The 14,266-nt window shown below is 43.6% G+C and overlaps 1 protein-coding gene across 2 annotated transcripts in view; it reads left to right on the forward strand.

The window, feature by feature from the left end:
* Window positions 1-10,772: 10,772 nt before the first annotated feature.
* Window positions 10,773-14,266, forward strand: part of PAK6 (p21 protein (Cdc42/Rac)-activated kinase 6) — a 40,645-nt gene continuing 37,151 nt past the window's right edge. The window contains exon 1 of one of the 2 annotated variants that reach the window (XM_014940721.1): window positions 10,773-11,824. The gene's annotated coding sequence lies outside the window, so the exon portion shown is untranslated. Of the gene's footprint in view, window positions 11,825-12,630; window positions 12,770-14,266 lie in introns of those variants that run through there. The other variant, XM_014940722.1, reaches the window with a different exon arrangement.

The raw sequence follows: 14,266 nt of genomic DNA on the forward strand, positions 1-14,266 counted from the left end.
TATAACTAGAAAATTATTGAAATACTGTAAAATAAGAAACATTTAGCAATGGCATTGCAGACTTTTCCCTAAGAAACAAACAAAAATAATGGAGAGGATTCCATCACCATATACTTAGTGATAACCTCACTGGGACTTTGAGGCCCAGACATCAGGTGTAATTTCATCTTCCCTCCTGCCCCTTGTGGCATGTCCTGCCATCTGTAGATGCTTCTTTTCCCCTGAAGGTGTCAGGACAATTTTGATCCCCAAGCATGTTGGGAGCAAGGCTGGCTTCTCTTCTATTTGAGTTACAATCCCAGCCTGGGAGGACTTGGAGCTCATTTGTCTTTTATACAATGATTCAAAAAGTGATACTTAGGAAAAACTTGTCTAAGGTTGGCGGCAGTTACATGTCCTGCCATCTGTAGATGCTTCTTTTCCCCTGAAGGTGTCAGGACAATTTTGATCCCCAAGCATGTTGGGAGCAAGGCTGGCTTCTCTTCTATTTGAGTTACAATCCCAGCCTGGGAGGACTTGGAGCTCATTTGTCTTTTATACAATGATTCAAAAAGTGATACTTAGGAAAAACTTGTCTAAGGTTGGCGGCAGTTACTTTAAAGGAAGAAAAAAAACCCACCCCACAGCATGGTTTCATGCCTGCTAACCTTTAAAGGAAGAAAAAAAAAAACCACCCCACAGCATGGTTTCATGCCTGCTAATGTGGGCTTAATACCAGGGGAAAATGGGTTTGATCCTGTTGGTTACAGGCAGTAACACCATTGGCATCTGGAGGGGAAGGTGCCAAGATGACTAATGTTTCCTCAGGGAAATGCCACACGCTTGGAATCTTACACATCCGTTCTGCTTCTCCTGGGTTCTTCTGTAGCTGATGCAAAACCAGCAGACTCTTATTAAAATAAAATAAAGGTTGGTTAACTTCCCCAAGTAAACAGCTCTAAAAGCTTTCAGCAGAATAAGGCTTCCTTAATCCTATCGGTGGATATTGCCCACATTGTGTGATGTTTGTAAGTATGGATCACTCAAAGGGCCTTTTGAATTTGGCAAATTGTGGTTAAATTTCAGTCAGAAGAGCTCTGTTGTAAAGATAGATTACAAGGAGTATTGTAGAAAATGTTATTTCAATGTCCTAGATAATAAATATTGTTCTTTTCTTAGAAAAGGGGGACATACTAATATATTTTTTAAATTGGAAAATTGAATAAGTTACAGGCAGTAACACCATTGGCATCTGGAGGGGAAGGTGCCAAGATGACTAATGTTTCCTCAGGGAAATGCCACACGCTTGGAATCTTACACATCCGTTCTGCTTCTCCTGGGTTCTTCTGTAGCTGATGCAAAACCAGCAGACTCTTATTAAAATAAAATAAAGGTTGGTTAACTTCCCCAAGTAAACAGCTCTGAAAGCTTCCTTAATCCTATCGGTGGATATTTCCCACGTTGTGTGATGTTTGTAAGTATGGATCACTCAAAGGGCCTTCTGAATTTGGCAAATTGTGGTTAAATTTCAGTCAGAAGAGCTCTGTTGTAAAGATAGATGACAAGGAGTATTGTAGAAAATACGCTATTTCAATGTCCTAGATAATAAATATTATTCTTTTCTTAAAAAAGAGGGACACACTAATATATTTTTTAAATTGGAAAATTGAATAAATTTCATGTAGCTGAGAGTAGGAGAAAAGCTACCTATGATGTCTGAGATGCAGCCATCCTTCCTTAGTCTGCTGTCCGTTGAAACACCAAGTTGGGTTTGGGAGTGCTTCTGCCTGACTGGGTTAGTTTGTGACTGCTCCTTTGGTGGCAGCTTCTGCAACTACATGGGATTTCCTGGACACCTGAACACAACTTGAATGATTCTCCTTGGAACATGCTCCCATGGATGACTGTCAGAACGAAAAGTCCATGAAGTTATGAGTGAAGAAGATGCATATTTAAATCTTTGTTTCTCACTGCAAGTGTTTTATTTACTTTTGTAGGGACTAGTTATTGGATTGAGATATTTCAGAAATCTCACTGAAGTCTAAATCTGCTATCTGTTCTGACCTGTTTGCAGGTGGTTTGCGGAGGTTTTGTGGATAGATATTTGTGTTAACCTTTTATGCATTGTACTACTGAAACCAATAGGCTTATTTTTTTTCAAGAGAACAGAATTTGCAGGATCCAAAACCAAGACATACCTTAGGTGTGTAAAGGAACTTCTCAGACTTGGGATTTACTTAATCACAGTGTCTCCCATGTATGAAGGTGAGAGTAGAAGACTGGATCACTGGTAACTTCTCCCTGTAAAAACACTGGCTTTAAGTGTTTTTTTCATTTGGTCAAGTTCTCTGGCCAGAATTCTCTGGTTCTGATTGATTCTCTCTAAATTCTGCTTGCTCATACTGAGGACTTCTCAGGCAAGGACTTCACTCTTGCTTCACCTATTTCATAATCCTTATTCAGATGGCTTTTGAGAACAGTCTGAACACACAGATAAGAGCTCTCAGCAGAAGTTCAGTAAAGGAACTGAGTTCCTCAGCTCTTTAAAATCTGTCTGTGAATTTATTTGTCCTTACTCTAATTAGGTCTATTTTAAAGCTGAAACACTCCCTTATTACTCTTGTGTTGACTTGTCAAAAAGTGAGCTAATCCTTCTCCATCTAGTAAGACCACCCTTGCTCAGTTGCATGAGAAGATGTCTTGTTACTCTTCATGTATATTCCAGACAACACAAGCACCTTATAACTAGAAAATTATTGAAATACTGTAAAATAAGAAACATTTAGCAATGGCATTGCAGACTTTTCCCTAAGAAACAAACAAAAATAATGGAGAGGATTCCATCACCATATACTTAGTGATAACCTCACTGGGACTTTGAGGCCCAGACATCAGGTGTAATTTCATCTTCCCTCCTGCCCCTTGTGGCATGTCCTGCCATCTGTAGATGCTTCTTTTCCCCTGAAGGTGTCAGGACAATTTTGATCCCCAAGCATGTTGGGAGCAAGGCTGGCTTCTCTTCTATTTGAGTTACAATCCCAGCCTGGGAGGACTTGGAGCTCATTTGTCTTTTATACAATGATTCAAAAAGTGATACTTAGGAAAAACTTGTCTAAGGTTGGCGGCAGTTACTTTAAAGGAAGAAAAAAAACCCACCCCACAGCATGGTTTCATGCCTGCTAATGTGGGCTTAATACCAGGGGAAAATGGGTTTGATCCTGTTGGTTACAGGCAGTAACACCATTGGCATCTGGAGGGGAAGGTGCCAAGATGACTAATGTTTCCTCAGGGAAATGCCACACGCTTGGAATCTTACACATCCGTTCTGCTTCTCCTGGGTTCTTCTGTAGCTGATGCAAAACCAGCAGACTCTTATTAAAATAAAATAAAGGTTGGTTAACTTCCCCAAGTAAACAGCTCTAAAAGCTTTCAGCAGAATAAGGCTTCCTTAATCCTATCGGTGGATATTGCCCACATTGTGTGATGTTTGTAAGTATGGATCACTCAAAGGGCCTTTTGAATTTGGCAAATTGTGGTTAAATTTCAGTCAGAAGAGCTCTGTTGTAAAGATAGATTACAAGGAGTATTGTAGAAAATGTTATTTCAATGTCCTAGATAATAAATATTGTTCTTTTCTTAGAAAAGGGGGACATACTAATATATTTTTTAAATTGGAAAATTGAATAAATTTCATGTAGCTGAGAGTAGGAGAAAAGCTATCTGTGATGTCTGAGATGCAGCCATCCTTCCTTAGTCTGCTGTCCATTGAAACACCAAGTTGGGTTTGCTTCTACGTTAACTGGAGATGCAGTGACAACATCCTGCTCTTTGGCTACCATGTTGGAAGTAAGTTTTCTTTGCTGAAATTACTAATTAGATGCAATTCAAGTACAGTCTTACGACAAGGAGTATTGTAGAAAATACGCTATTTCAATGTCCTAGATAATAAATATTATTCTTTTCTTAAAAAAGAGGGACACACTAATATATTTTTTAAATTGGAAAATTGAATACAAGGAGTATTGTAGAAAATGTTATTTCAATGTCCTAGATAATAAATATTGTTCTTTTCTTAGAAAAGGGGGACATACTAATATATTTTTTAAATTGGAAAATTGAATAAATTTCATGTAGCTGAGAGTAGGAGAAAAGCTACCTATGATGTCTGAGATGCAGCCATCCTTCCTTAGTCTGCTGTCCGTTGAAACACCAAGTTGGGTTTGTGTCTACATTAACTGGAGATGCAGTGACAACATCCTGCTCTTTGGCTACCATGTTGGAAGTAAGTTTTCTTCACTGAAATTACTAATTAGATGCAATTCAAGTACAGTCTTTACTGCTGTGCATGATACTACACTTGGAATAATAACATTGTCCAGATGATGCTTTTCTCCTACCTGGGTAACCCGCACTAGGAAAATTTTTTTGTGTTTTTTTTTTTTTTTACTGCACTGGGAAAAATTTTTGTTTTTTTTTTTTTTAAATGCACAACTTATTTCCCTGCTTCTAAAGTGTTTCAATAGTATCACAGGTGTTTGACAAGGAATGTCAGAAGAATGGAAGTGATTTGTAATGTTGGACACTACTGGAAAGGACATTCCAATCCTGCTTCTAAAGCCTAAGAATGTTGGGGTTTGCCATTTTTCCTGTGATCCACGTGCCAGCAGCATCGCTCTGAGCTTCGGATCTGTGCCTGGAGTCCTGACTGGCCAGAGAGCAGGAGGAGAACAGGAGACAGAGCCTGCCCCCCATTCCTTATTCCTTGCTAGGATAGTGCTACAGCAAATGGTTCTCCGAAGGCCACAGGAAAGGGTAAGGGTACAGAAGAGCTGAGCTTTTAACTGTGTCAGAAATGAAGAGCAATTTGACTGGTGCTCTGGATGCCTTGAATGTGCACGTCATAGAATAACTCACCCCAACCCCAGGTACTCTCATTTGTGACTCCAGAATACTTCCTCTGGTGTCTGTGACTCTGGAATACTTGGTTTGGTGTCTGCTGGTGAGACTCTGGGATATTTGTTCTTTGAAACAATTTGTTGTATTCACAGGGACCCCCCGTTTTCTCTGCATCTCTATAAACTATCAGCTTTGCTTCAGAAATAGGAAAAGAGTTAAGGCAAAAATGTTGTCCACTCTGTTAGATGAAGCAAAAAGGGGTTCAGAAATAATGGTAGAAAGTCATGGAGCCCCAACAACTGCTACAGATAAAATAATTCAGGCTGATCAAACATGTGTGAGATGTACATGTATGGTGAGGGGGGCAAAAGCCACAGGTCTGAGCCATTTTCTGCTCGTTAAGCTCTGGCAGCTGCATCTGGGTTGGAAGGAGTTGCTTCTGCTGTTTCTAGGTCTCATCAAGATCATGATCTACACCTGGGAAACACAGATGATACCAGTTACCTCGTTAGTATTTAGGCATTGTAATGACCAGCAATGGTACAAAACCTTATTGATTCTACTTGATGTGTCAGTGCAAATGATAAGAAAAAGCAGATCTCGATAGTGAAGAACAGATAAATGATTAAAGGGAGCTGCAGAAGCAAAGAGTAAGAACCAGAGTTCTAAAACAATAATACTAAACCAGAATTTACTTTTTAAGCATATATTCTGTTGCAAGCTCTGACACTAACTTGCTAATGCTTTACATTTTAAGAGGTGATTTTAAGGAAATGTGTCAGCTCATCCCCTGCTGTCCTAAAAAGGTATTGAATTTGTAGGAGATTCAAAATCCTAAACCTGAGATAATTGGTCAGAGTATTTATCAGCTCAGATAGTGATCTTCCAAATGCCTTCACGTATGAGGCTTCTCCCAGCCTAGGGTCTATGTTAAATAGATAATGAAAACCACGTAGTAGAAGTAATCATCAATTACTGACCAGCCCATAGTCAGGGGTGTGAACTCAGACTTGTGCAAGGTGAGGTCACGTAACAGAAGATTTCCAGAATGATCTAGAAGCAGGAGCTTGTGCTCGGCCTTAATGTGTGTCCCCTGGAATACTGATATCAGGTGTTTCTGGAGAAATTCAGCTGGCAAATTAGGAGAATGCATTTCATATGGCTGGTACATGAAATCCCATATATATACCATTTTTATTATAGTCTATGTTATAGATTCATATAAATTCAGGAATTCTTAACAAAAAAAAGATTGGTGACACATAGAGGTAATTAGGTTGAATTACATCAGTAGCCTTAAATTTACACGGTACAAGAGTTACACAGTTTTGAACTATTTCAATAAGCTGAATTACTCCAGTTTCTAATATCTTTCTATTCATTTGGAAATGGACTTCCATTTTCTACCTGTAAGACTACACTCTTACATATGGTCTTTCACAGGAAAACAGTCTGTTCATCAACCTCACGGAAGATTTGCAGAGTTGAGAAGAGACAGTACAATCACATTTGAAAAGAAAATTCTAAGAGTGCTTTGGTGAGCCATTTCACCTCTCTTTAGTCTAAAATTGAAAGAATTACAGAAGAAAAAAATCCTCATTATTTTTAATGAAGAACACTGTCACTTCCTGTTTTGTGCCATTCTGACTGACCCACCCGATTGGGGATTCCATACATCCATTAACTCTGCTTTGGTTCTACCAAACCTACTATCAATCTGATCCAACTGGTTTTCAGTTCATGAAATTTATGAATACTCTTAAAAGTAGACAAATTATACCTCCTGCATGTGCATCAGCAAATAATTCTAAATCTTTCCTCTGTGCTGCTGCTGATTTCCCAAATAATAAATATTCCAAAATGGCTTTGGGCTAAACTGTAGCTTCTGAGGTGTTGTGCTCCATGCTGAGCACTGGTGATTTCCCCAGCGGGGTACAGAAGCTGAGCGTTCTTATTCTAAGTGAGTTATTTGACTGGGGGCTTGAGAATTGCTGGTTGGAGCCTCTCATTTAGCCTGGGGCTGTGGGCACTGCACTTCCATTAATGTGCATCTGCTTAAAAAGATTGCCCTTAAAGGTTGCTGCAGGAAGACCACGGATCCTTTAACAGTTTCATTCTCTTGGTTCCTATTATTTTACACCCCTTGCCCCTCTGCTTGGTTAATCCAGCAGAATGCCACGGTTACAAACTTAGAAATAAGGAGGTTTCATTTCCATTCATTCTTCATCTGACAGAATATTTGAAATTATTAAACAAGTAAGTGGACCTTGAGGTTGTTCAGTGAGACCAGGGATGAATGCTTTTCCTTTTGTTGGTTTTAGAAATATTTGTTCCGACTCTCCTTTTGTAATAAGTACCATCCAAAGCTATTTAATTATTGATCCCAGGGCTCCAGCTGGGATGGAAGTGTGGTTTTCGAGGCAGGTTGAGCAGCTCAGTGACACAATGCTGGCGAAAGACAAATGTTAGTTTTCAGTTCTGTCTCTGCACCCGAGCTTCTGTCTGGTTTTCCAGTGCTTTGGCTCCTCTCGCTGCACAGTTCCTCAGTGGCTCTTCAGTTGTATGGCTCCTTTCTTGGAGCTAAACTAGTGATTTGTTTTGATGTAGTGCAATACTTCAAATAATCATTTCATAGGGGAAAAAAGTGTTGAGTATTGCAAAATTCAGGGTTGGTCCATTTCCTCAGTATCCAGTCCAAACAGATCCAGGAAGGGAGTTTTGGACCATCGCACCACACATGACCTCTGCCTTTCCTCCCGAGGACCCAGCCTGGAGTAGCTCTTTCCCTGTCCTGGGAACTGAACTGGCTCCAGCTCGTCCCATCCTTACTCTGTTCCCGTGGTGTGATCATCTGATACCTGCTGGAAAAGAGGAGTTTGTAAGGAATTAAATCCAGCCCTCAGCAGACACCTCGTGTTTGTGGCACATCTCCTGCTCCTGCTGTTCGTAGGGGAACCAGGGAAGACTTTTCTTCATACAGCTTTAGGGGCGTCTGCCCTATTCTCATATCCTGGAAAATATCGCTTGGATCCTGTGCAACTAAAAGCAGCAGTTTTTATATCAAGATGTAAAATGTAAGCGTCAGCTGAAAGAAGTCTTGCCTAGCCTGAAACGGCAGCTGCTGCTGGCAGCTGGAACCATAGTCTCTCATTTGCTTCACGTCTGGGGAATGTGTAACAGCAATAGTCCATTTTTATGCAATTAAAAAAAAAAAGTTATTATTCCCCTTCCTCTCCTGGGAAAGCGAGTTTTTCACTTGGTAAAAAACTTGGTTGAGACAACAATGGGAAACTCTCTGTGATCCTCCTCTTGATTCTTTTGGCAGATAATTCCCACACAACTGGACACTGGAGCCATCCTCGCTGCTGCTTGTTTTGAGCATTCATTTCTGCTACACGTGCTCCACAAACCGAGGTCAAAATGGGTTTTTGCTTCCTATCAGCTGAATTGAGGAGATTTTTATTGAAGTGAGCAGTACATCTATCTACTTTTAGCCCGTGCACAAACTGCTTCATAACCTGCTTAATTACAAGCTAAAGTTTCTGTGGCCTTTCACTGCGTGGCATATTCTTCACTTTCTTCAACTTTACTGTGGTTGCCACAGTGATGTTTCCTCAAGTACCAATACCCCATCCAGAAAGGGACATGTAGTAATAGAGGATTTCCAATAACATTTGGAAATGGCATTTGAGCAGTTGGCCTTGTGAAGGAGAGGTGAGAAAACTGTGCTTTTCTTCAATCTTCTGATCTATTTCATTGCAATAAACACCAGACTGTTGGGAATTGTGCTGCAGAAGCTGTGGATGTTTTTGGCAAAGCCATGCTAATTTTTCTGGTGTTTCTGGTTTTGTTAAACTTCTATTTCTGAGACAAACAGGGCTCCAGACTGAAGCCCTGCCTTCCACTGCCACCATTGCTCCTGGCTCCGCACGGGACAAATCATTTAAGTCCTTGGGTTTTCCTGTTTCTAAAACCTGTGTGACACTTTTATGTATGTTTTCATATCTAAATATACAAACTTATAAATGTTTCACCTCTGTGGAGGAGAAAGGGTTGATAAAAACAAGGTAACACTGTGATCTATTTAGTAGCTGGTTTCGTATCCTGTGGTTGGAGTTGTACTTTGTGTTGCTCCCTGTGACTGTAGTGCTGCTGGGCGGTGGACGTGTACAATGCAACAAAACCTTGGTGAAATGGGTTTGGGTTTGATACTGGTATCCAGAGGGGGAAACGGGGGGCCTTGCTCTGACGGGTGCTGCTGTTTAAGCTGGATCACAGTTCTTCTACCAGCTGTTGAGATCCAAGCTATTTTCTTTGAAAACCAAGCAATTTTTTAAACTCAAAACTGAATGTTGGACCTTGGCCTGTATCTTGGTGACATAATTCTTCTTAGCACACAGCTTTTAGCAATGTCACTGTCCTGTCAGATTTCCGGGGTGACAGATGGTTGTGTGGTTGGTTTAGGTGCCATACACATAAATAATGCTCTTCCAACATCTACGATAGCTTCCCTGTCATCTCCTTAAACCACCCTTTATTCCTCCCAGTTTATTCCAAGTGCATTCTATTTCTTTTATGGTTGTTGTTCATGTCTAAGTTTATCATCTTCCCTTTTCTACCTCTTCTGTTTTGCCATTTTTATATGCACTAAATGTTTCATTATGTGAGGGCTGCGTTAATGAGCAGCGGCACCCCACGAGGTTGCAGCAAAACCAACACTCACAGTTATTATTCGAAGTGCTGATAAGCCTTTCCATGGAAGAGGGTGTCTGTCCCCAGTCTTCTTGTGACATGTTCTTGCCTTTCCTTTCAGAGGCGGCTGCATTTCGGTAATGCTGCATGGATTTTTCAGGGTAGAAGTTACTATACCAACAGCGTTCTGTGACCTCAAAAATAGCTATGAGCTGGAGAGCTAAATCCAGCCCTAATGAATGAAGTCCGAAAGCTGACAGCATTCAGCAATTTCACGGGCTCAGGATATTTTCTAACAAGAAAATTCATTTTTGAGACTTGTTCACAGAAACATCAAGAATGGAGCTGCTGCCTTTGCCTCCACCCACCCCAGCAAAGAGTGGGGAGAGAAAAGCAGCTCTTTATAAATAGCTCTGTTCCTGTCGTATTTGTAAATTCAGTGCTTTTTGTGTCAATGACATCACTCTGCTCTCCATGGCAACTCCCTACGATGTCAAAACTGCAGGGCACCAGCAGAGAAACTTAAACCAGCCACTGAAACAGGTTGATTCAAGATGATTTAATTGAGAAATAGTGGGGGGGTGTGAGAGGAGGGGGTGGGAAACGTGAGCTAAGGAGCAACTGTCAGCTCCAGAGAGCATCTGGAACCATTGTCTCCCAAAACTCTGCCCCATCCTTGCTTTTTACATCCTTGTCAGGAGGAGGAGGAGGTGGGTGGAAGGCATCAGGCATCTTCTTCTCCATCTCCGGTGTGTCTGGAGAGAAGCACCACAGGTGACTAAGCAGGAGGAGCAGGACTGACTCACTCCTCAGTTATTTTCTCACTCCCCTTCTCTCCCCCTTCCCAGCTTTGTGTTTGTTTTTTAGCTTTCACCCAACAGCTTGGATTTTTCCCCAGGCCCTGATGAGAGAGAATTAGCAGCAGGCTTTGCTTGTTACCTAACGTTCACAAAAATGTGCTTGTGGTTAGCCAGGTGAGGAAATAAAAGGGCAGCTCGAAAAAGCAAGAAAAAGGAATTGTCTCTTGGATATAACACCTTTATCTTAAAAATAAAAAAAGCTTCTCCTTTCTGAATGTTGTCCAGGAAATACTAAAGTCACTGACATGCCAGGAAGCTGTAAATAACTGGCTGCTTTCTCAGACTACCTATGGAAAACACCTAATTGCCTCATTGGCAGCCCTGCTGGTTTTGACTTGATTTCTGAACCGGCTGCAGCTGGGGGGGAAGCCGTTTCCCTCCCTGCCTTGATTACAGACCTGCCTTCTGCTGGGCTCCACCGGGGACTCCAGGAGCAGGAACATTAATGGTTCCAGCTGCAGAGCTTCAGCCCGTGTAAACCCTCGCTGCTTCCATCAGCTTCATAGATCTCTCCTCATTTGCATCCCTGTGAAGTCTAAAGCCTTAGAACAGTTTACCTTCCTCCTCCTGCAGGGTGCCGGGAGAGCTGGTGCCGAAATTTACCCTGCAGAAGCGTCAACTTGAGCTTAAGAGTTTGCGTTTTGGAAATTGCCAGGAGATGGACGCGGGGCGAGTTGTGCGGGATCAGGGACACGGGAACGCTTCCCCAATTGATAAGTGAGACTTAGGAGCGATGGAATAACACGGGATTTGCCGCTCCCGGTCTCGGGCCGTACCTCCGTGGGGCACGGGAGGCTTTTCATCACGGATCCTCAAAGTGTGAGGCTTTGTTATGTCTGAGAGCTGCCTCCCCGCCCCGCCGCGGAGCTCCGCCAGCCTCTCATCATCTCACGGCTTCGTTGAGCGGGCAGTGCGTGTGTAGTGTGTAATCTCCAGACCTCAGACTCTCCGTGACTCTCCTGCTGTCGCTGTCGCGCGTGGTGTCGCTCTGTCCCAGCCCTCCCTCCCTCCTCAGCTCCCACCGCAAAAAAACCTCCCGGAGAACGGGGATTCCCGGCGTTGCGGGGCGCTGCCGGCGGCGTGAGGCTGCGGGGAGCCCCCGGAGGCTGGAACTGACCCCCCGGTCCTCCCAGCCCCCCGGCCGTGGGGCTGGCTCCCGGCGCTGGGGGTCTGAGCACCGAGTCCCCCCCCCTCCGGCTGCGGGACCCCCGGGCTGCGGGACCCCCCGGCAACGGGACCGGCACCGGCCTCCGGACCCCCCGAGACGAAATCGCCGAGAATTCCTGCCCGAAGGCAGGGATGTTTCCCGTGAGGAAGACAAGCAGCGACCTGCAGTCGGGAGGAAGCAGGGACTGAGTTCGCTCCATGAAGCGTTTCTCCGAGAGCCTTTTTTCAAGGTAAGGCTGGTGCTTGGGGGGGGGGGACGGGAGGGACGAGGGCTCCAGGGATCCAAATTGAGGTGACTTCTAAAATTTTTTTACCTTTCCAAGCCGTAGAACTGAGAGAAATCAATCCCTGGCACTCCCTTTCTAGGCTGGAAATTGAAATCAGCCTGTAAGAACTAATATTTCTGAGGTCTGAAGCCATAAAAAAGGGGTGAGGGGATGCTTTTAGTGCTGCCTTTTGCTGGCTGTGATTTAGTGGTGAATTAATGCTGACCCCCCTTCTAAATCACATACTTAAACAGTAGAATGATGGGTGTTGTAGAAACAGCGGGTGAATAAAAGTGACATTTAGTAAATACGCGTGAGCTTATGGTTTATTGTTTTTGCTTAGTGCTTTTAAACGTTGATAGAGTATTTGTTGTTCTGTAGGAGGCAAAAGGAAGATGGTTCCTGCCTTGGGAACTTGAAGGTTTTTAATAGGCTTGGTTTGAAGAAATGCTATTGAAACAAGAGCAAGGAGATAGGATTTATTTTATTTTTAAGCAGTAGATACTATTTGATGCACCTGAAAAGCCAGTTTATCATTGTTGAGAACTATTTGTGGAAAGGCCAGAAAGTAGTAGAGAGCTCTGTGTCCCGGCTGTGGGCAACCTGTTTGAAAAGCAGTATTTAAGGTAGGATAAAAATACCTTCAGTGTCCAGAGATGGCTCTAGAAAGAACTGGTGAGTAACAGCTGAAAAATCTTTTATCATCACTATTCCCTCCTCCCCAGTATAAACCAGAACCTGAAACTCCTCCTAGTTGGGAACCCTCCAGACTGAGGATTGTACGCTTAGGTTGCGGTGTATAAATTATAGCTCTTGATTAAAGAACAGCTGAGCAGGAATCTTACAAAGGTGCCGGAGCCATTAAGGAATGCACTTGCTGAGCCTGGAAGCGCAGGGGAGAGCGGAGGCGTGAGTCTATACTTTCTCTTTGCATGTTAATTGATCTCATACTCGTCTGCAGTTCCATTTTGCTCTTGGAAAAGGAATAAAATATGCTCATAAAAGCAAAAACATCTTAACGTTTAGGGAAGTAAGTGTAGTTAGTAAACTTTTGTGCCTAGAGCTGAGGAGGAAAAAGCCTTGTTGAGTCTGGGGGAAGTGAAATCAAGATGATCTCTGACTTATTGCTGCCTCTGCCCATCCCTGTGCCGGGCGAGGGATGGAGTGGTGCTGAGCAATCGGGTGAGAGCTCCTGGGGAAGGGTCCCTGTGCCCGGTGTCTGGCCCGGGGACGATGGCCAGGAGGGGGTTTGGTGCCAGCGGCCGCTGCGTAACTTTGTGCTGCCTCCGCAGCGGCTTTGCCAGGCGCTGGAGCAGTGAATGCAGTCGGGTGCTGTTGCTGCAGTTTGATTCCCCTTTGTAGAAATAGTTGAGATGAGGAATTGCTGCCAACTTCCCAGTCAGGAGTCATCAGTTCTGCCTCTGACACTTGGGGAACATGAATGAATAACTCTTAAAACATTAATTCGGGGCAGCTTCCAAGAATCCTGTGTACTGAAGTCAGGAATACGTTGTGATCTGATTCATTACCCAGGGACAGAAAGGCTTTGGAGAGGTGTTTACTCAGTGTGTGTGGACACGCTGAACTTCAGACTCCCAAAGAAAACCTGCCTTGGCAACTTTTAGTGGTGTATTTGGAGAGGAGAGATGTGACACCGGGTGACAGGGGAGCAATGGCCATGGAAGCAGGGCTGCAGAGGAGCAGGGACACCCAAGAGGAGCAGGAGCAACATGTCTTGGGCTGGTGTGTGGGACAGAGCAGCAGACAGCAGGGCTCGGGGGGGACAGAAGATGCTGCTGCTTTTGGCAGTGTCACTTGGCATCAATTGAAACTGGAATTCTGCAGAACCAGCGTTAAGCACCATATTGACTTCCACGTGATGGTTCTTCACTTCATTAAAATCCTGCATTTCTTTTTGCTGATGGGATTCGGTGGGAGAGAGGGGGGTTTTGCAGTTCCTGAGGGAGCTGTGGAGGGAGAGATGCACAGGAGGAACCAAACGATCCTGCTGGAGAACACAGAGCATAGCCAGCTAGATAAAGGTGATCCTAATTGAGGAGGAGGAGGATCGGTATTTAATTAAAACTGCTGCTAAAAACTAGGCTCTTAGTAGTAAAATAAATAATAGCAGGACATGAGTAATTCCTCTTGGGGCAATGTCAGAGACAAAATTACACTAATGCAATAATAAAAGGGGCGTGTGTGCAATCGCTCAGAGGAATAGTAACAGGATAGAATGATTTTTTTACTGCTGAGAAGTTCAAATGTGGTTCAAGTCAAAAGGGACTGAAATCTGTTAAAGCTCAGGGTCCCGGGGGCTCTGGGGCCGCGGCGGGAGCTGCCGGGGTTCCCAAACCCACCACTGATGCTGCCCTGGGCAGTCCCAGCAGAGGGGGGGGGGGGGGG

This window comes from Calidris pugnax, unplaced genomic scaffold (assembly GCF_001431845.1).
Source record: "Calidris pugnax isolate Ruff unplaced genomic scaffold, ASM143184v1 scaffold98, whole genome shotgun sequence".
NCBI classification, from domain to species: domain Eukaryota; kingdom Metazoa; phylum Chordata; class Aves; order Charadriiformes; family Scolopacidae; genus Calidris; species Calidris pugnax.